We start from the raw sequence: 6,277 nt of genomic DNA, 5'->3' as shown, positions 1-6,277 counted from the left end.
TCTCAGCAAAGAAAGATCGTACTTTCTCTTTTGAGATTTTGATGGCTCCTTGATTCCAGGAAACACCTCTCAGCGATTCAAAAAACTTTTCCATTTTCTGCTTTTCTTTTGCCATTTCACCCAGGTTATATGGGCAGCTGATCTCCACATCATCATCATTCTCTTTTAATACTGAGATATCATACATCATCTTCTGCAGCTCTCCTGGATCCTCTTTTTCATATTCATCCCACAAACTATCACTGAAGATTTCTCTGAGGAACTCTTTGAATTTTTTATCCACAGTTTGCCCCCCAGATCATTTCCTGAGGCCTTGTGCAGCTCTTTCAGGGCTCCTCCCTCCAGGACTTCATGAACAGTGATGTCAATGGTTCCACCTGCAACACATCAGTAATTAATTAAAAGTGACAAGTGATAGAACGATGTGGGCTTCATAGATAATTGGCAAACCTTCTGGAGGAAACCTGGTCTTGTTAGGAGAGACGGCATCCATCCCACTTTGGATGGAGCAGCTCTCATTTCTAGAAATATGGACAAATTTATTAAACCCCCCAAAATATGACTATCCAGAGTTGGGACCAGGAAGCAGAGTTGCAGTCTTACACGCCTCTCTGCAGCTTCTCTCCTCCTGCTACCCCCCCAAAAACCCATCTCCATAGAGACTGTGTCAGCTTCCAAACAGACAAAAACCAAACTAAAAACCATCAACAAACAACTTAAACATAAACAATTACAAAGAAAGAACAATACAGTATCCACATCTGAACCAAAGAGTAAAACAGTGAAATGTGGATTATTAAATATTAGGTCTCTCTCCTCCAAGTCTCTGTTAGTACATGACTTAATAATTGATCAACAAATTGATTTACTCTGCCTTACAGAAACCTGGTTGCAGCAGGATGATTATGTTAGTTTAAATGAATCAACACCCCCGAGTCATTCTAACTACCAGAAATCTCGAAGCACAGGCCGAGGGGGCGGTGTGGCAGCAATTTTTCACACCAGCCTATTAATTAATGAAAGACCAAGACAGACTTTTAATTCATTTGAAAGCCTGATGCTTAGCCTCGTCCACCCCAGCTGTAAAACTCAGAAACCAGTCTTACTTGTTATCATCTATCGTCCACCTGGGCCTTACACAGAGTTTCTGTCTGATTTCTCAGACTTTTTATCTGATTTAGTTCTCAGCTCAGATAAAATAATTATTGTGGGTGATTTTAACATCCATGTAGATGCTAAAAATGACAGCCTCAACATGGCATTTAATCTGTTATTAGACTCAATTGGTTTCTCTCAAAATGTAAAAGAACCCACCCACCACTTTAATCACACTCTAGATCTTGTTTTAACATATGGCATAGAAACTGAACATTTAACAGTGTTTCCTGAAAACCCTCTCCTGTCTGATCATTTCCTGATAACATTTACATTTACAATAATTGATTACACAGCGGTGGAGAGTAGACTTTATCAAAGTAGATGTCTTTCTGAAAGCGCTGTAACTAAGTTTAAGAATATAATCCACCCACTGTTATCATCTTCAATGCCCTGTACCAACATAGAGCAGAGCAGCTATCTGAACGCTACCCCAACAGAAGTCGATTATCTTGTTAATAATTTCACCTCCTCACTACGTACGACTCTGGATACTGTAGCTCCTGTGAAAACTAAGGTCTCTAATCAGAAGTACCTGACTCCGTGGTATAATTCTCAAACACGTACCCTAAAGCAGATGACTCGTAATCTGGAGAGGAAATGGCGTGCCACAAATTTAGAGGATCATCATTTAGCCTGGAGAAATAGTTTGCTGCTTTATAAGAAAGCCCTCCGCAAAGCCAGAACATCTTACTATTCATCACTGATTGAAGAAAATAAGAACAACCCCAGGTTTCTCTTCAGCACTGTAGCCAGGCTGACAAAAAGTCAGAGCTCTTTTGAGCCAACAATCCCTTTAACGTTAACTAGTAATGACTTCATGAACTTCTTCACAAATAAAATTTTTATCATTAGAGAAAAAATTACCAGTAATCATCCCACAGATGTAATATTATCTACAGCTACTCTTAGTACCATTGATGTTAAGTTAGACTCTTTTTCTCCAATTGATCTTTCTGAGTTAACTTCAATAATTACTTCCTCCAAACCATCAACGTGTCTTTTAGACCCCATTCCTACAAAACTGCTCAAAGAAGTCCTGCCATTAATTAATTCTTCGATCTTAAATATGATCAACCTATCTCTAATGATCGGCTATGTACCACAGGCCTTCAAGCTAGCTGTAGTTAAACCTTTACTCAAAAAGCCATCTCTAGACCCAGCAGTCTTAGCTAATTATAGGCCAATCTCCAACCTTCCTTTCATATCAAAAATCCTTGAAAGAGTAGTTGTCAAACAGCTAACAGATCATCTGCAGAGGAATGGTTTATTTGAAGAGTTTCAGTCAGGTTTCAGAGCTCATCACAGCACAGAAACAGCTTTAGTGAAGGTTACAAATGATCTTCTTATGGCCTCTGACAGTGGACTCATCTCTGTGCTTGTCCTGCTAGACCTCAGTGCAGCGTTCGATACTGTTGACCATAATATCCTATTAGAGCGATTAGAACATGCTGTAGGTATTACAGGTACTGCACTGCAGTGGTTTGTATCATATCTATCTAATAGACTCCAGTTTGTGCATGTAAATGGAGAGTCCTCTTCACACACTGAGGTTAATTATGGAGTTCCACAGGGTTCAGTGCTAGGACCAATTCTGTTTACATTATACATGCTTCCCTTAGGCAGTATCATTAGAAGACATAGCATACATTTTCACTGCTATGCAGATGACACCCAGCTCTATCTGTCCATGAAGCCAGATAACACACACCAATTAGTTAAACTGCAGGAATGTCTTAAAGACATAAAGACCTGGATGGCCGCTAACTTTCTGCTTCTTAATTCAGATAAAACTGAGGTTATTGTACTCGGCCCTGAAAAGCTTAGAAATATGGTATCTAACCAGATTCTTACTCTGGATGGCATTACCTTGGCCTCCAGTAACGCTGTGAGGAACCTTGGAGTCATTTTTGACCAGGACATGTCCTTCAATGCACATATTAAACAAATATGTAAGACTGCGTTCTTCCATTTGCGCAACATCTCTAAAATTAGAAATATCCTGTCTCAGAGTGACGCTGAAAAACTAGTTCATGCATTTATTACTTCCAGGCTGGACTACTGTAATTCATTATTATCAGGATGTCCAAAAAACTCACTGAAAAGCCTTCAGCTAATCCAAAATGCTGCAGCAAGAGTACTGACAGGGACTAGAAAGAGAGAGCATATTTCTCCTGTTTTGGCTTCCCTTCATTGGCTTCCTGTTAAATCCAGAATTGAATTCAAAATCCTGCTCCTCACATACAAGGTCTTAAATAATCAGGCCCCATCTTATCTCAATGACCTTGTAGTACCATATCACCCTATTAGAGCACTTCGCTCTTGCTCTGCAGGCCTACTTGTTGTTCCTAGAGTATTTAAAAGTAGAATGGGAGGGAGAGCCTTCAGTTTTCAGGCCCCTCTTCTGTGGAACCAGCTTCCAGTTTGGATTCGGGAGACAGACACTATCTCTACTTTTAAGATTAGGCTTAAAACTTTCCTTTTTGCTAAAGCATATAGTTAGGGCTGGACCAGGTGACCCTGAATCCTCCCTTAGTTATGCTGCAATAGACATAGGCTGCCGGGGGATTCCCATGATGCATTGAGTTTTTCCTTTCCAGTCACCTTTCTCACTCACTATGTATTAATAGACCTCTCTGCATTGAATCATATCTGTTATTAACCTCTGTCTCTCTTCCACAGCATGTCTTTATCCTGTCTTCCTTCTCTCACCCCAACCGGTCGCAGCAGATGGCCCCGCCCCTCCCTGAGCCTGGTTCTGCCGGAGGTTTCTTCCTGTTAAAAGGGAGTTTTTCCTTCCCACTGTTGCCAAAGTGCTTGCTCATAGGGGGTCATATGATTGTTGGGTTTTTCTCTGTATCTATGAAGCGCCTTGAGGCGACTTATGTTGTGATTTGGCGCTATATAAATAAAATTGAATTGAATTGAATTGAATTGAATCTTTACAAATTATTCTCTCCTCCACCCTCCTAATGCAGAGTTTGGGGCCTTTATCACTCACTGGTGAATACACAGAACTATACACAAGTGTGTATATTGCCGCATACAATGATAAAGAGTTGATACAAATATATTTTAACAGTACTAGACTGTATAACAGTGGAAACAAACTAATCTTTAAACCTGGAGCTCCTCCGTTTATTCACTGTAAATCGGTCTAGAAACCCATAACACAGTCTGGTCTCATGCTTCAATGGACAAATAATTTATCTAAATACAAACATACATAATAACATAGTAAGTGTATATAAATATGATACAGGAAATTTGTATGAAACTGTATATCTCAAAAATTCTGTTCATCTGGACGTAGCGTTTTGTGGGAGAAACGTTTCATCACTCATCCAAGTGACTTCTTCAGTCACAGCTGACTGCAGGTTTCCCCAATCTTATAAACAGTACATTTGCCTCGAGTTCAATGGCCCCCTAATGATCCTCTACCTAATCACATGAGCCACACACACACACACCACACACACACACACACACACACACACACACACCCGCCCCCCCCCACACACACACACACACACGCACATTTGCACTGATCAGGAGATGCTCTGTAGGCTATCTCATTGTATATCTGTATAGGACAAAAGGACCACCTGATGATCCTCTACCTAATCACATGAGCCAAGGTGTGAAAATGGGTGTGGGTCACAATCAGCCAGGGTTTCGGGTGAGCTCATTGTGAAACCTAGCCCCACCCTATCATGTGATTTCCTGAGGTCAGATGGCCCAGGATGTGAGTGGGCGTTAAGGCGTCTGGGAAGGGATCTCAAAACTGGATTATAGATGGCAGACAGTTGGTGTCGTAAACCCCCGCCTCTGTTCAAAGATGGTCGCTCACAGTGGACATAGATGGCTTCTTTCACTCCTCTTTCAAACCATCTAAAGTAAGAAAAACTGCACTGAAAAGAGTACCTCCACAGTCCACCACAATGTATTGTGTTCCTGAAGCCTGTTCAAATGTGACTCCACTGTTATTTTCTGTTTTATAACCATCAGCTGGCAGCTTCTTACACCAGACTGAGGCTGCCTCTGGTTCCAGTGCAATAACCAGTCTGTCTTCCTTTCCTGCGGTCACAATTCCTGCCTATAAATCAAAGGTAAATAAATTCTTTTTCTCTTTAAAACAGCTGTACAGTACATATTGTCTTTGTTACCTGCGTCGCAGCTTCTCTCATGAACTGTTTTGCTGAAGGATCCCAGATGGCAGGTACAGTCACCACCCAGGTGAAGTCAGAGGCTATGAACTGCTTCCCACCAGCATTTTCTGAGATGAATTTCAGAGCGTCCTCCTTCAGGTGCCTCAGAGCTTCTGTGAACACCTTCAGTGCCTTCATTGACCGTCCATTTGCAGCTTCAATTGTCACATCACTATTAAGCTTCTATGATGGCAGACTGGATATTAGTTAATAGGTTTGTAATAGAAGTGGGTTTTGATAATCAATTCATCGATTAAAATCAATTCTTACTTGGATAACGTGATATCGAGTCATTAAAATCCCGAATTTTTTAATATAAATGCATTTTGCCCAAAACGTCAGAATCTCAGGTTAAACTTCACAAAACCATTTCGACAACCACAAAAAAGAGCGGATCTGTCGACGCATCAGAGTCAGTGACCGATGGCACGTACACCGTATGCCATTGGGGCTGAAAGCCGACAGCTCACAGATCCTGATGCGTCGGTGGAAACGCGCTCTGTATTTACGTCTTTTTTGCGTCTTTCTGAGCTGCAGGTTTTGTCTCTCCCAACAAAATTCACTGAACCAGCAGCAAAAACTACGCTTTGCATTTCGCTTTACATAACCATTGTCATGAATTCGTTCTTACTTTTGCTATTTTGCTTCCACCATGATAAAATCTGACTTCATGCAGAGCTCTCTCTCTCTCCAACACGTTCCCTTCAGACGTACTCAGACTAGAACCTCTGTCCAAGGAGCTTTTAGCCTTTATTTTATTGCTGCAGCTACCAGTGTCGTCCAGTTGGGTGATCCTCTGCTCTTCTTTCTTCAACCTCAGGGGTTAGACAACCCTTCAGTCGTGGCACAGATCAGGGGATTATTCTGCCCCGATTTCAAACAACGATCTGTGTATCCTCGGGTCCTGTGTGTCC

The 6,277-nt window shown here is 41.4% G+C and overlaps 1 pseudogene; it reads right to left on the bottom strand.

The window, feature by feature from the left end:
* The window catches only part of LOC121813628, a 6,740-nt pseudogene extending 1,098 nt beyond the window's left edge, over window positions 1-5,642 (bottom strand).
* Window positions 5,643-6,277: the final 635 nt, after the last annotated feature.

This window comes from Haplochromis burtoni, unplaced genomic scaffold (genome assembly GCF_018398535.1).
Source record: "Haplochromis burtoni strain Fernald_Lab_line unplaced genomic scaffold, NCSU_Asbu1 Contig_2097, whole genome shotgun sequence".
Lineage (NCBI taxonomy): Eukaryota > Metazoa > Chordata > Actinopteri > Cichliformes > Cichlidae > Haplochromis > Haplochromis burtoni.
Note: the sequence above shows the minus strand (reverse complement) of the source record. Positions and strands in the feature narration are given on the sequence as shown.